The sequence below is a fragment of the Cryptomeria japonica genome, chromosome 10 (assembly GCF_030272615.1).
Source record: "Cryptomeria japonica chromosome 10, Sugi_1.0, whole genome shotgun sequence".
Lineage (NCBI taxonomy): Eukaryota > Viridiplantae > Streptophyta > Pinopsida > Cupressales > Cupressaceae > Cryptomeria > Cryptomeria japonica.
Window position 1 is genome coordinate 713,803,638 of NC_081414.1, and position 17,428 is coordinate 713,821,065.

The window sequence follows — 17,428 nt, forward strand, 5'->3', positions numbered from 1 at the left end:
TAATTAATTCATTTATCCTCTTCTAGCCTTATTTCTCATTTAAATAAATACATCTATTTATTTAAATTATCCTTTTCCTAAATTAAATAAATATCTTATTTATTTAATTGATCCCACTTCTTCTATTAATTAAATAAATCTTTATTTATTTAATTAATTCATTATCCTTTTCTACCCATGACACATGTCATTCATCTCTTAATTCATACACTACCTACCCTTTCATTATTTTATTATTTCTTTTACCTACCCTCTAATCATAGCCGACCTCCTTTTACACCTCTCAATCTTATCCCTCCATTTCATATAGTGTCTTCTATATAAGGAGATGCTTCCCTCATTATCAAACCCTAATCGTTCATCCTAACCGTTCTATGCATTCTAATCAATCATTCTAATCATTCATGCTAATCATCTTTTATGCAATTGACTATACTACGATCCTACTTGCAACCACATTCCGTTCTTTGTTGAGCTCTTGTGCACATAAAATATGAGAGCAAATATATCAAGCAAGATCAATGGAGATAGGAAGAATGGAGATCAAAACCCTATTGGACATGTGATGGTATAATCTTTGTGATTTCATTTGATTTGCATTGTCTTAGGTAATCTTCATATGTTATGGTGGATCTTTGTTGATTGTTAGGCTAGGGTTTTGTGGTTGAATTCATTTAGCCTTTCAATATTGTTATTATTGTTATCCATTTTCACCATATACAGTCACAAATTAGTTTATCAATTTTCATGGAAATACATTATCACATTAGAAGCATTGAACTCTCCTATACTATTTGGTTGTTTCATTATAAGTTATTTGTGTTGGAAATATGGATGGAGTAACTGAGAGGGGAGGGGTGAATCAGTTACCACAAAAATAAATCCACAAGTCCCTTAGATGTCTTAAATATAAACTGGAGAAACTCGGTAAATTAACTTATCATTGTTCATTAAACATTAACATGCATAAAACAAATAACATGAACACAAGTAACACCAGATATAATGTGGAAACCCAATTTTGGGAAAACCACCAATGTAACTAGTTACTGATTTTCACTCTTCTGAAGTGAGCCCTGTTAGGAGCCAACCCTGTTAAAGGTTACAAAACACACTGTTAGGTGTGACCCTGTTAGAGGATTTAATCACCCTACTAGGAGTGGCCTTGTGAAAGGTCTTAAGAACAATTCAACCGAATTGTCACCTTGTCAGAGGATTTACAACAATGGTTGTTAGACCAACTCTGTTAAGAGATTTCGGTATCACTGCTACAATGGTTAGAAAGAAACAATGAAGTGATCTGAATTAAATACAACTTATCTTGCTGATACAGATCTCTGTTCTGCGCCAATAGATCCTTACTGATCACATATATCTTTTCTGCACCTCAAGGATATCACTGATCCTTCATCAGAATTCGCACATTTCTGCTCCTTCACATTTCCATACTTCTCACACTTCCTCACACTTCGAAATCGCAACTTGATCTCTCATATATACCATTCAGGTTACCAAGTCGGCCCAATTACAAGTTACAATAAATATTACATAGGTCGGCTACATATACAAGTTTCAATAAATATTGCTTCAGTCGGCTGCATAAACATTTCACTGATGCTCGGTGAACACTGCTGATTCTTCGGTAACCGACTGAACTCGGTAAGTACTACGAACTCGGTAAAGACTGACTTTCCTTCACATATTCTTTGAAGACCGACTGAACTCGGTAAAGACTGACTTTCCTTCACATATTCTTCGAAGACCGACTGAACTCGGTAAACTCTGTCTAACTGCCTTGCCGAACATTCTGAGCTCGGTAGACTGATATGACATTTGTGTAACATCAAAGACAATACACAATTAAACAATTGTATCCTACAATCTCCCTCTTTGGCATTGATGGCAACACAACATGTCATAGCAGAATGAAATTTGAAAACAGGTCTTTTCTTTTATGACAGCAACATGCCAACATAACTTTCCCTTTGGATAGAGAACACTCCCTCTTTCAATAATCTCCCTCTGTGAAGTAACTTCATCTTTGGACGGTAAAACTCTCCCTCTTTATCAAACAACTCTCCCTCTTTATCAAGCAACTCTCCCTCTTTATCTTAATGAACTTTCTTTCAAATTTTAGTAGGATATGACAGTAAAACTCTTCCTCTTTGACAACACATGCCAAAGACAATAAGACTTCATCTGAGTTATAATGTACCTTTTGTACTGATTCATATGCCATATTTTCCTGATTATACTACATCAACTAGTAGATTTTTCACTTAGGATGAGTTGATGCATCACTAAAACTTTTCTTTAGTGAATTTCAGATAGGGGAGTGACCCCTAACTTACCTCTTAGATACAAGAATGCATCCTTAGCCAATGGTTTTGTGAATATGTCAGCAATTTGTTCTTTTGTGTGAATATATTCCAATCTGATCTCCTTGTCCTGCACCAATTCTCGGACAAAATGATATTTTATTGCAATGTGCTTTGTTTTGGGATGCATCACTGGATTCTTGGACATGTCAATTGCACTTGTATTATCACAGAACATAACAATTGGTTCTTTGATTTCCATTTTCATGCCTGCCAATAGCTGTTTAAACCAAACAACATTTGAACAATTTACTGCTGCAGCAACATATTCTGCCTCTGCTGTAGATTGGGATATACAGTTCTGCTTTTTGCTTGTCCAGGAAACCAATCTCTTTCCTAGAAAGAATGCTCCTCCGCTTGTACTTTTTCTGTCATCAATGTTTCCTGCCCAATCAGCATCAATAAATACTTTCAAATCAAAATTTCCTCCAAATTTGTACCATAATCCATACTCTTCAGTTCCTTTCAAATATCTCATTATTCTTTTGATTGCCGTCATGTGACTTTTTCTTGGCTTTGCTGAGAATCTTGCAACAATACCAACTGCAAGAGCAATATCTGGCCTAGTATGAACAACATACTGCAGCTTTCCAATCATAGATCTATACAGTGTTTGATCTACTTCTTGTGATTCATCTTCCTTGGTAAGCTTCAATCCAGTACACATAGGAGTTCCAACTGGTTTACAATCTTCCATACCGAACTTTTTCAGTATCTCTTTGATGTATTTTGATTGTGTAATGTAGATACCATTTTTGTTCTGTTGAATTTGAAGACCAACAAAGAATTTGATCTCACCAAACATAGACATTTCAAATTCCTTATTCATTTGTACTGAAAATTCTTTGCAAAGATCATCATTTCCTGTGAAAACAGTATCATCTACAAATATTTCTACTAAGACAATTTTGTTATCTGATCCTTCCTTGATATACAAGCTACTGTTATCATTAGTTCTTTGAAATCCAATCTGAATAAGATAGTTATGCAATCTTTCATACCATGCTCTAGGGGCTTGTTTCAGACCATACAATGCTTTATGTAATTTGCAGACCATGTCCTTCTTTTGTGGATCAACAAAACCTTCAGGTTGTTCAATATAAACCTCTTCATCCAATATACCATTAAGAAATGCAGATTTAACATCCATCTGATAAACTTTGAATCCTTTGTAGGCGGCATATGCAAGTAAGGTTCTGACTCCTTCCAATCTTGCAACAGGAGCAAAATTTTCTCCAAAGTCTATTCCTTCTTGTTGAGCATATCCTTTGCATACTAGTCTTGCTTTGTTTCTTGAAACTTTGCCATCTTCATTTAGTTTATTTCTGAATACCCACTTAGTTTCAATCACATTTTTATCCTTAGGTCTGGGTACAAGAGTCCATGTCTTGTTTTTCTCTATTTGTTCTATCTCTTCTTTCATAGCCTCTGTCCAACTATCATTTCCCAATGCATCTTTGACATTTCTAGGTTCAAAATCAGCAAGTAAACAAGTACTTTTCAACTTACCTCTTGTCATGGTTCCTTCAGATTTGTCTCCAATGATCTGATCTGCTGAGTGATGTCGTCTGACATACTCGGCTAATACAGGTTTCTTGCCTTTAGAATGAATTTCATCATTGTCCTCTTGTTCTTCAACTGGCTGGTCCGGCTCGGTAAATATTGGCTCGGTTTCTTCAGACTCGGTAGACACTGGTTCGGTTTGCTCTTTCTGTAACTTGGTTACTGATGACTCGGGAGTAGAAGATTCCTGATTAGCAGATGTATCTGGTATTGTATCAGGTTCAATAGACACAAATCTTCTATAATCTTCTGGTTCTCTTTTGCTTTCTTCTTCAGATCTTTCTGCAAACTCATCAACTTTCACATGTGCACTTTCTATAACTTTATGAGTAGACAAGTTCAAACATCTATATGCTTTACTCTTGCAAGAATATCCAAGGAATATACCTTCATCACCTTTCACATCAAATTTTCCTTTTCTAGATTCTTTCAAAATGTAACATTTACTTCCAAATACTTTTAGGTAACTTACATTAGGTTTGTAGCCATACCATAATTCATAGGGGGTTTTGAATGAGTCCTTCTTCAGCTGTACTCAGTTCAAGGTATGAACAGCAGTGCTGATAGCTTCCTTCCAGTATTTGATAGCAATATTCTTTTCAATCATTAAGGTTCTTGCACAATCCATGATAGATCTGTTCCTTCTTTTAGCTATTCCATTTTGCTCAGGAGTTCTAGGGGTTGATACTTGTCTTTTGATTCCTCTTTCAATGCAAAAGTTATTGAATTCATGAGAGATGAATTCACCACCTCTGTCTGACCTTAGACATTTAAGTCTTTTACCTGTTTCTTTTTCTACCCTGGCCAAATACCATTTGAACTTTTCAAATGCTTCTGATTTGTTCTTTAAATACATGACAGTCATCATTCTTGAGTAATCATCAACAAAAAGAATGAAGAACTTTTCTCCAGTATAACTTTCAGTTCCTATGGGTCCACATAAATCAGTATGCACAATTTCCAATATATCTTCAGATTGATAGTTTTTGCTTTTGAAACTGGTCTTTCCCATCTTTCCAATTTGACAATTCTTACATAGACCGACCTCAGGTTTCTTTATATCTGGAATACCTCTTACTTTTCTGAATTTACTTATTTTCACTAGGTTATCAAAATTTACATGACATAACATTTTGTGCCATAACCAACTTTCTTCAACTTAAGCAATAAAACATGAATTTTCACTTGTTTCAAGTCGGAACAAATTACCTTTTGTTTGAGTGCCTGATCCAATCAGCTTTCCTTGATTATTTAGCAGTTTGGCCTTTCCATGCATGAATTCCACCTTGAGTCCACTATTAAGTAGCTGTGCCACACTCATCAAGTTGTGATTGAGACCTTCAACCTAGTAGGCATCATCAAATACAAGTTCTTTGGTTATAGGGATTCTACCTCTTCCTTTTATGTAGCGAGGTTCATTATTACCAAACCTTACACTACCTCCATCATAGTCTATAAAATGTTCAAACTTGGTTTTATCACCAGTCATATGATGAGAGCAACCACTGTTTATGATCCAAATATCATTTTTTCTTATATGAGAAATAAGTGCCATCTTATCTTCCTCATCATTATCAGAATCATCTCTTATAGCAATATAAACAATTTCATCTTCACTATTATCAGAATCCTTAGCCATAAAGCATGTTTTCTTACCTTTGAATGATTTGTAGTCTTTTTTGCCATTCCATTTGTGATCTTTCTTCTCATCTTTGCTCTGCTTGTTTGGGCATCTAGCAGCAATATGACCGACTTCATCACATGAAAAACTGATTAGAGGAACTTTGCCTCTGTATTTTCCTCTGCCTTTGGAATATTTCCTTGCTAGAAGAGCTTCAATTATTTCAAGATCACTGTCTGAACTTGGTTCTGATTCATCTTCACTTTCTGACTGAGATTCCTTTTTCTTTTTGCCTTTCTCCTTGAGTGAAACCTTAGCCTCAAATGCTGATTCCATGTTTTTGGAAGCTGGAACATAGTTGTCATAGTTGTCTAACTCAAATGCAGTTAATCTTCCAACTATGGCCTCTAAATTTATCTTATGATTTGTTTCACATCTTCTTTCCTGAATTGCAGAAACTCTGATTGCATAAATGGGTAGTAATGTTCTGAGAACTTTTCTTATGACTGTTTCCTCTGAGATATCACCTCCAGAAGCTTTGATTGCACTGACACTGGCTTTGACTCTTTCAACATATTTTGCAATATTTTCATCCTCACTCATTTTTAATTGATCAAACTGTCCTCTCAAGCTTTCTGCTTTGACTCTTCTCACATTGTCATCACCACCATAGATATCTTTCAGCTTGTTCCACATTTCAAATGCACTTTTGCAGTCTTTGACATCATCAAACTCTTCATAGCTTAGGGCAGATGCAATGTCTATCATCATGGTGTTATGAGTCTTCTTTGCAGCAATATCAGCAACAGTTAGTGTACCAGTGGGTGTCACATATTTTGTGTCAAGATGTGTCAATCCTGTATCTCCAATGGAAGCCAAATGGAGTCTCATGAGACCTTGCCATGCTGAAAAGTTATTTCTGTTTAGCCTTGGAATTTCCCTCTTGTAAGACATCTTGATCTTTAGCTTAGATCCTTGAAATCCTTCCTACAAGCACCGAAAGCTCTGATACCAATTGTTGGAAATATGGATGGAGTAACTGAGAGGGGAGGGGTGAATCAGTTACCACAAAAATAAATCCACAAGTCCCTTAGATGTCTTAAATATAAACTGCTGAAACTCGGTAAATTAACTTATCATTGTTCATTAAACATTAACATGCATAAAACAAATAACATGAACACAAGTAACACCAGATATAATGTGGAAACCCAATTTTGGGAAAACCACCAATGTAACTAGTTACTGATTTTCACTCTTCTGAAGTGAGCCCTGTTAGGAGCCAACCCTGTTAAAGGTTACAAAACACACTGTTAGGTGTGACCCTGTTAGAGGATTTAATCACCCTGCTAGGAGTGGCCTTGTGAAAGGTCTTAAGAACAATTCAACCGAATTGTCACCTTGTCAAAGGATTTACAAAAATGGTTGTTAGACCAACTCTATTAAGAGATTTCGGTATCACTGCTACAATGGTTAGAAAGCAACAATGAAGTGATCTGAATTAAATACAACTTATCTTGCTGATACAGATCTCTGTTCTGCACCAATAGATCCTTACTGATCACATATATCTTTTCTGCACCTCAAGGATATCACTGATCTTTCATCAGAATTCGCACATTTCTGCTCCTTCACATTTCCATACTTCTCACACTTCCTCACACTTTGAAATCGCAACTTGATCTCTCATATATACCATTCAGGTTACCAAGTCGGCCCAATTACAAGTTACAATAAATATTACATAGGTCGGCTACATATACAAGTTTCAATAAATATTGCTTCGGTCGGCTGCATAAACATTTCACTGATGCTCGGTGAACACTGCTGATTCTTCGGTAACTGACTGAACTCGGTAAGTACTGCGAACTCGGTAAAGACTGACTTTCCTTCACATATTCTTCGAAGACCGACTGAACTCGGTAAAGACTGACTTTCCTTCACATATTCTTCTAAGACCGACTGAACTCGATAAACTCTGTCTAACTGCCTTGCCGAACATTCTGAGCTCGGTAGACTGATATGACATTTGTGTAACATCAAAGACAATACACAATTAAACAATTGTATCCAACAATTTGGTTTGCAACTATTCAATTATTCTACAAACAAGACACTTTTTTAAATTTAATGATATTGATGATGACGATATAAATCATGATGTATGTTGGCCATTTGGAGGAATTGATTATGTATTGCATTGATGTTTTGTCATTGATGTCAACAAGTTAGCTGTTTTGGATGCTTTACTGACACTCTTCTGGTCCTAGTAAGTTGAGTAGTTTTGGGTTGGTTTGGATCCAACATGATCCAGTAGGCTCCGATATGGTTTGGTTATAGAATTGGCTTATTCATGATACTCATGTTCATATTCAGTCAGTTGGTTTTGGTCTAGTGGTCAGATGTTATCTTGTTTGCTTGGAAGCTTGACTTGCGGTTTCGACGAGGGTTTCACCGGCAAAGCTTTTTTTGAAGATCTTTGATGATATGCATAAGTGGTGTTGGTGTAGCTTCTGGTGGAGATTCAAGATGTTGTTGGTGATCATGTTCGAGACTTGGTGGATGAAGATCATTGGTTTAGCGTGTGGACCTATATTCGGTCCCGATTGATCTAGGTTATGGACCGACTTAATGTAACATGTGGATTGGACCTCTCGATGTTTTTTCAGGATGTCTTATGTGTTGGATATTGTTTGTTTGGTCTAAGGTTGACATGTTTTATAATTATGTAATTGGTTTATTGTCTGGTGGCCGACTTAATTGTTTATGGTCGAGGGTTTGTATATATATGATGTAAGATCTCATTGTAGATCAAAATAGGTATAAGGTCAAGGAATGGGATATGGATATGTAATGTGCAAATAATGTAATATCATTCAGGCAGAGGATTTGGTCTATCATTGGAGATTGAATTGGGTTTATGTAAGAGGATTTAGTCCTTTGACATAGAGCTTAATCAGAACTATACTCAGGCATAGGAGATGGTATCTTTGCAGTTCAAACACTTCTCCAAATTGTAGTCTGGATTTCTATGTAGTCAGTGAGACTCCTTTTGTGATGAGTAGTGCACTCTAGGTTGTTGGCCTTCCTGCAAGTGCAAGCCCCTCAATTGTAATTCACATACTTACTGCAGAAGTATTATCTAACTGTGGGTAGGCTTCCCACCGTGGGTTTTCCCTTTATCGGGTTTTCCACGTATAAATCTTGGTGTCATGTGGATAGTATTTATTCTGTGATTATTGTGTATCCAGTATTTAGTTTAAGCATTCCAGTATTAATGTTTGGGTTCCAGTATTAAAGTTTTAATTGCTAAATATTCTGGTAATCTGTGACAACTGATTCACCCCCCCCCCCCCCTCTCTCAGTTGTCTTCTAGTTATTTGAACTGTCTAACAATTGGTATTAGAGCTTTGGTCCTCTCTGCAGAAAGCTTAACCTTTGAGGAAGATCCTATGGCGACTAACAATTCAAGTTCATCCAGTTCATCTGGAGCTATATTTCAGAGAGATATTCCTAGGCTTGATGGAACAAATAACACAATATGGAAGATTCAGATGGAGACTCATCTGAGATGTCTTGGTAAGGATATTTGGGAGATCACACAGACTGGTGTTACACCTCATAATATGACATCTGAAAATACTCCTTTGACAAACCTAGATAAGGAGCTTGATAATGATTGTAGAGAAAGAGAATCCCTCTTGTGTGCGCTTTTTGATCAACAAATAACGAGATTGGCTAACAAATCATCTGGAAATGCTATATGGGATAAGTTGGAGACTCTTAATGAAGGTGACCCTACAGTGAAGATTGCTAAACTTGATGGTTACCGAGTGAGATATGAAAACCTGAAGATGGAAGAAGATGAAAGGATTACTGCATTCATGGAAAGGGTAAATGAGATTGTTATTAGAATTCAATGTTGTGGTGGAACTCTGAGTGAAGATGAAATTGATTCTAAAGTTCTAAGAGCCCTACCACCAGCTTACAAGATGAAGGATACTACTATTAATGAGTTGAGAACAATGGCTAATACATATGTCAACATAGATACCTTGGTTGGGAAATTATCTTCTCTTGAGCTTGAAGAATTTGGACCTTCTAGAGTTGTGAAGACTGAACCTGCTTTTCATGCATCTGCATCAACAATCAGTAAGAAAGATTGGAAAGCTTTCTATGCAAAGAAATTGGATGATATGAAGAGAGAAGATGATGAGTTTGAGCAACTTAAAGCACTATTTGCTAGAAGAGTACCTAAAGGACTGGTAGGAAGTAAGTATGAAGGAAAAACACCTTTTAAATGTTTGCATGTAATAAGATTGGTCATTTTGCATCTATATGTCCTGAAAGCAACTCAACATTTGAAAAAAGACTAAGAAGATCGTTTAAACCTAACCTTGGATATCGAAACAAATATAAGTACAGGAAAAACTGAGACATATCATGCTACATAGCGAATGCAGAAGACATTACTGATTTTGATGATGAACAGATAGAAGATTTTGCTAGTGGTTTTGGCAATGGGAAGGAATGGGTGTTCTTGGCTATCAAGGAAGATGTTCTGGCACTAGAAGATAATGTACCTGAAGAGAAGGCACTTGCTGCTAAAATTGAAGACAAGGATGAATTGGTAATTGATAGTGGTTGTTCACATCATATGACTGGAGATAAAGGGAAGTTTCTATCTTTGCAATAATTTGATGGTGATCTGGTTAGATTTAGAGATGACAAAGTATGTATGATCAAAGGAAAAGGAACTATATCATTGGATGGTAAGAACAATACTGACAATGTTTATTATGTTGAAGGTTTGAGGCATAATCTTTTGAGTATAGGACAATTGGTGGATAAGGGATTTCAATTACAGTTCAAGGATGGAAAATGCAAAATCATTACCAGATATGGTTTGGAGATTGCAACCAGTACATAGACAAAAGGTAATATATTTTATTTGAATTCTAGTGAGAAGACATGTTTGATTGCACAAAATGATGAGAGTTGGCTATGGCATAAGAGGCCATGTCATGTGAATTTTGATTTCATTGTGAAGATAAGTTCAACTAAGGCAGTTAGAGATATACCTAACATTGTGAAGCCTTATAATCTAGTATGTAAAGAATGTCAAATGGGTAAACAGGTCAAAACCTCTTTTAGGATTATATACAAGATAAATGTAATGATGTTCTTGATCTTATTCATACTGATTTGTGTGGCCCTGCTAGAGTTAAAATTTTTCAAGGTGATAGATATTTCATGCTAATCATTGATGATTATTCTAGAATGATGTGGGTTACGTTCCTATGGGAGAAATTTGAGGCATTTGAAAAGTTTAAAATCTTTAAGGCTAAAGTGGAAACTAAGACATGATTGAAGATTAAATGTTTGAGGTCAAATCATGGTGGGAATTCACATCCGGTGAGTTTAATAAATTTTGTGAGAAGCATGGTATAAGGAGATAATTTTCTACTCCTTGGACACCTCAACAGAATGGAGTTGTGGAAAGAAAGAACAAAACTATCTTGGATGCTTCTATAACAATGATGATGGAAGCTAGTCTACTTCATATCTACTAGAGAGAAAAAATGAGTATAATGGTTTATACATTCAATAGAGTACATATCAAAGGAGAAACCAGTAAGACACCTTATGAATTATGGTTTGGAAATACACCTACAGTTAAGTATTTTAGAATCTTTGGTAGTAAATGATATATTAGGAGAGATGATATCATTGGTAAATTTGACCCTATATGTGATGAAGACATATTTCTTGGCTATTCTAATGAAAGAAAGGCATATCTAGATGTTATAACAAGAGATTGCAGAGAATTGTGGAGAGCGCTAATGTCAAGGTGGATGAGCTAAATAGAGGTCAAATAAGAGTTTATGAAAATGAATTGGCGGTGGAAATGATTATATCTGAACCAGTAGCACCTTTACTAGAATAGAGTGTTGAACCATTTACTCTAGTAGTATCAGGAAATTCTACAGTAACTAAAGAACCGGGAAGAGGAATAGAGAGTCAGAGGAATCCTAGGTATGTGAGATTGAATCATTCAGAAGATCAGATCATTAGGGATAAGAACAATGGAGTAATGACAAGAAGAAGACTGGCAACTAATGAGGTGTGTTTAATTTCACAAGTTGAACTAGTATCAGTAATTGAGGCATGTAAATATGAATATTGGTTGAAAGCTATGAAAGAAGAATTAGATTAGATTGAGAAAAATAACACATGGACTTTGGTTCCCCGACCTAAAAATAAGAATGTTATTAGAACTAAATGGGTTTTTAGGAATAAATTGAATGTGGATGGTCAAGTTGTAAGGAATAAAGTTAGATTGGTTTATGTGGACACTAAAGAGAAGATTACAGATATTTTCATTAAACCTTTGCCTAAAGAACCATTTGAGTACCTGAGAGAAAGGTTAGGGGTTTCTGCACCTCCGACAGAGAACTAGTTGATGCTTTTTGGCATCAGTCCAGTATGTGTTATCAGAGATATTTTTCATTCTGACACTGATGTGGGGATGCTACTGCTCAGGGGGAGTAGTCAACTTTGTGATTAAGTGGTTTATGTTTTTACTTTGATATTTTTGTCAGATTTCTAGCATTGATGTCAAACAGGGAGAGATATTGATGTGAAAAATAAAAACTTAAAGAGTTGTATACATTAGCAGGAGAGATATATGTGTAATTCAGAGCTTTACAAAGATATCATTCATAGGGGGAGTTTGGTCTTTGTTTCAATACTTCATTGCTATATCTATATGTGGGATATTGTTGGCTATCTTCCATTGGGGGATACTTGTTTGGAATTTCTTGGTACTTAGATTTTTTTCACATCTAATGTTGCCATCAATGCCAAAGGGGGATATTGTTGGCCATTTGGAGGAATTGATTATGTGTTGCATTGATGTTTTTTCATTGATGTCAACACTGGCTATTTTGGATACTTTACCAGCACCCTTCTAGTCCCGGTAGGTTGAGTATTTTCTGGTTGGTTTGGATTTGGAATGATTTGGTAGGATCTGGTATGGTTTGGTTATGAAATTGTCTTATTCATGATACTCATATTCATATTCAGTCAGTTGGTTTTGGTCTAGTAATTGGATGCTATCATGTTTTCTTGGAAGCTTGGCTTGCGGTTCAAATGAGGGTTTCATCGATAGAGCTTTGTTGAAGATCTTTGATGATATGCATAAGTGGTGTTGGTGCAGATTCTGGTGGAGATTCAGGATGTTGTTGGTGATCATGTTCGAGACTTGGCAGATGTAGATCATTTCTTTAGTGTGTGGACCTATATTGGGTCCCGGTTGATCTAGGTTATGGACCGACTTAATGTAACATGTGGATTGGACCTCTCGATGTGTTTCTGGGATGTCTTATGTGTTGGATATTATTTGTTTGGTCTAAGGCCAATATGTTTTGTAATAATGTAATTGGTTTATTGTCTGGTGGTCGACCTGATTATTTATGGTCGAGGGTTTGTATATATATGATGTAAGATCTCATTACATAGATCAAAATAATGTAATATCATTTAGGCAGAGGATTTGGTCGATCATTAGAGATCGAATTGGGTTTATGTAAGAGGATTTAGTCCTCTAGCATAGAGATTAACTGGAACTATACTCAGGCATAAGAGATGCTATCTTTGCAGTTCAAACACTTCTCCAAATTGTAGTCTGGATTTCTATGTAGTCAATGAGACTCCTTTTGTGATGAGCAGTGCGCTCTAGGTTGTTGGCCTTCCTGCAAGTGTAGGCCCCTCAATTGTTATTCACATACTTACTGCATAAGTATTATCTGATTGTGGGTAGGCTTCCCACCATGGTTTTTCCCTTTACCAAGTTTTCCACGTATAAATGTTGATGTCATGTGGATGGTATTTTATTCTATGATTTTTGTTTATGCTTAATTGGTTTAACTGCTATTCCGATATTTGGTTTAAGCATTTTGATATTAATGTTTTGGGTTCTAGTATTAAAGTTTTAATTGCTAAATGTTTTGGTAATCTATGACAACTGATTCACCCCCCCCTCTCAGTTGTCTTCTGGTTATTTGAACTGTCTAACAGATGTGATGCACATATTTTTTGTCAATTTTATTTTTAGATTGTAGGAATTAGATAGCCCCTCCTATAAAATATAGTGAGCCTTGTAAAATTTTTAACATGATCCGTGATGTTGGTGATAACTCAATGATGAACGGTGAGTACCAAACCGGTACTGAGAGGGGGGGGGGGGGTGAATCAGTATGGGCACAAAAACTTCTCCTGAACCAGTTTGATTGTAGACTATAAACTACTGGGAATCTCTAACACTGGTCCAAACTAGAGTACTACTGGTTAAACATAGTGCAACTGTGAAAGACATGAACTGGTCAATCTTCTTAGCTTTCCACACAACCTACTTCCTCATTTCCACTTTGTCCTTATGCATAAATAGACAATCTATCATCAGAAATATAATAACTTACTAGCATAACATGATTCACCGCTTGACAGAAAATAACAAAGAATCACATGAAAGAGGCATCACACATGACACACACATTTTTCACATGGAAACCCAACTGGGAAAAACCATGGTGGGGATGAATACCCACAAGTTGTTTTTGAACTCTTTAGAAGTCCACTCTGTTAGGAGCCTAGTCCGGTTAAAGACTGTTACAACAGGTTCCATTAGGAACTGATCCTGTTAGGGATCACCCGGTTAAGAGATGGCTAGAATACCCAGTTAAGGGTTAAACCTTGTTAGAGGTTACCTTGTTAGAGGATTTTATGAACTCAATGGCTTTGAGTCATCCTATTAAAGGATTTACAGCAAGCTGGTTCAAGCTACCCGGTTAAGGGATTTTCCAACTGTTGAAGTAGTTAAAGATCAACAAGTATTATAATGATCTGGTAATAGCACTCAATGCCAATGTAGATCCACTTTAGTTCCTTCCTTCTGCACACACACTAGGAAGGTATCAATCGTCTTATCTAGTCTCGCAAGAATCACGTATCTCTGTTTAGATACACACATAACATCGACCTTATAGAACACAGATAAGTCAGCAACATAAACCCTAAACCCTAAACACTTAGGTTAAGCAAATGATTGGTTCAATCCTGACCATTGAGCACTTTGCATTTGAATACAACAGTCTTGAACAGATCTCAAGACATTCTCCATCGTTCATTCTTCACCGCTTCATGGAGGCAATAACCCATCACGCATTCTCCATCATTTGCAAAGACTTCGCACATTCCCGAGGTAGATATGATCAATCTCCTTCATGCAAGATCCTTCACGTGCACGAGACTGATGTGACAACATGATCTGATCTCCATTACAATGCTAACTCATCACACAATGTCATCGGGCTTGGAATATTTCAACCGAAAACCCTGAAGCTAAGACTACCAACCGGTAGTCCTACCATATTCCATGTACCGGTTCTTGTTTTGACATACCGATTCCGGTTCACAAAATCATACCGGTTCACTTGGACAAGTGTACCACTTCACTTATTGCACATATACCGGTTTACACCACCATATCGGTTCTCTTTGCCAGTTTCTTAACTTCAATATACCGGTTCACTTCTCAGCATATTGACATCAATGACAACATACAATATCATCATGTCATCATATTCTTGCACATATGCCAACAATCTCCCCCTTTGGCATTTATGGCAATATACAAAGATATCACTCAGCATCACATCTTCTCCCTATTGTTGCAGATATCTTCCTCGCTTCACATCTTCTCCCCCTTTGACAACAATGGCAAAGTGGAGGCACAAGATTCCCTGTTCCACTATGTTTCTCCCCCTGACGAGTAGCATCCTTCAACACATCAATCATGAAAAATATTGGACACTGCAATACCTGACTGATGTGGAACACATACTTTTAGTTCACCTCTTGAAGGGGCAGCACCCCTAATTCACCTCTCAAATAGGTAAATGAAGCCTTTGGTAGAGGCTTGGTGAATATGTCCGCTAACTCCTCCTTACTGGGAACATGTTCCAATACAACCTCTTTGTTCTGAACCTTTTCCCTTAAGAAATGACACTTGAGTTCAAAGTGCTTGGTTCTAGCATGTAAAACTAGATTCTTGGAAATGTTAATTGCACTTGTATTGTCATAGAATATACTTATCGGTTCAGATACAGGAACTTTGAAGCCATTCAGTACATGCTTCATCCAAATAGTTTGGGTATGGTTCATAAAAGCTACAACATACTTCGCTTCTGCTGTAGACTGAGAGATACAACTCTACTTTTTACTCATCCATGAGACCAGACTACCACCAAGAAAGAATGCACCACCGGTTGTGCTCTTCCGGTCATCTACATTACCAACCCAATCAGCATCTGTGAACACTTTCAGGTTGAACTCATTATTGTATGGATACCATAACCCATAGTCAATAGTTCCCTTCAAATATCTAAGATTCTCTTGGGCTTTGCTAAAACCAAGCGATAATACCCACTGCATGTACAATGTGTAGTCTACTATGCACTACATAATGCAACTTACCAATCATTGATTGGTATTCCTTCTCATTTACCAGTGTTGAGTCATCTTCTTTTGATAGTTTACAATCGGTCACCATTGGTGTACCAACCGGTTTACTGTCTTCCATGCCAAAGGTCTTCAACACCTCTTTGACATACTTGGACCGAGTAATAAAGATTCCATCTTTCATTTGTTGAATCTACAGTCCAATGAAGAACTTAATCTCCCCTATGAGTGACATCTCAAATTCCTTCTTCATCTCATCGGCAAAATCATGACTCATCTTCTCATCTCCACCAAAGATGATGCCATCAACAAATACTTCATAGATCAGAATCTGATCTCCTTCTAATTTCAAGTAGATATTGCTATCTTCACTTGTTCTTTCAAATCCAATCTTCACAAGATGGGAGTGCAAGCGTTCATACCATGCTCTAGGTGCCTGCTTTAGTCCATCCAAGGCTTTATGTAGCCTAAACACCATGTCACTATCTTCTGATAGGGAAAACCCATCTGGTTGCTCTATATACACCTCTTCAAGTATTCCATGTAGGAATACAGATTTTACATCCATTTGGTATACCTTGAATCCTTTAAAAGATGCATATGCAAGAAGCATACAATCTCCTTCCAATTTGGCTACTAGAGAAAAGGTTTCTCCATAGTCTTCTCCTTCTTGTTGAGCACACCCCTTACACACCGGTCTAGCTTTGTTTCTTATCACTGTCCCATCTTCATTAAGTTTATTTCTAAAAACCCATTTGGTACCAATGACATTTTTATGCTCCGGTCTGGGTACCAAGGACCATGTACCATTCTTTTCTATCTGATCAAGTTCTTCTTCCATTGCCTTGATCCAATCTTCATCTTTATGTGCCTCTTTGAATGATTTAAGCTCAAATTCAGAGATCATACATGAGTTTTCTCTGACCTTTCTTCTTGTAAGGATTCCTGCATCCTTATCTCCTATGATTTGCTTTGGATCATGATTGAGTTTGACATACCTAGGTATATTCTTAACAACTTCCTCTTGCTTTTCTTCATCATCCTCATCTTCATTAGCATCTACCAGTGTAGGAGCACAATTACTGGTATTGGGCTGATTCGTAACCGATTCCTAGAAGGTCACTACCAGTTCATCTCCTACTTGCTCACTGCCAGTTTACTTAGGTTTCCCAGAGTTTTCATCAACCCTAACATTGATGCTTTCAACAATTCTCTGAGTCCTATTGTTGAAACATTTGAGAGCTTTTCTCTTAGTGGAATACCCTAGGAATATTCCCTCATCACATTTGGCATCAAAATTGCTCTGATGTTCATTCCTCTTGATGTAACATTTACTACCAAACAC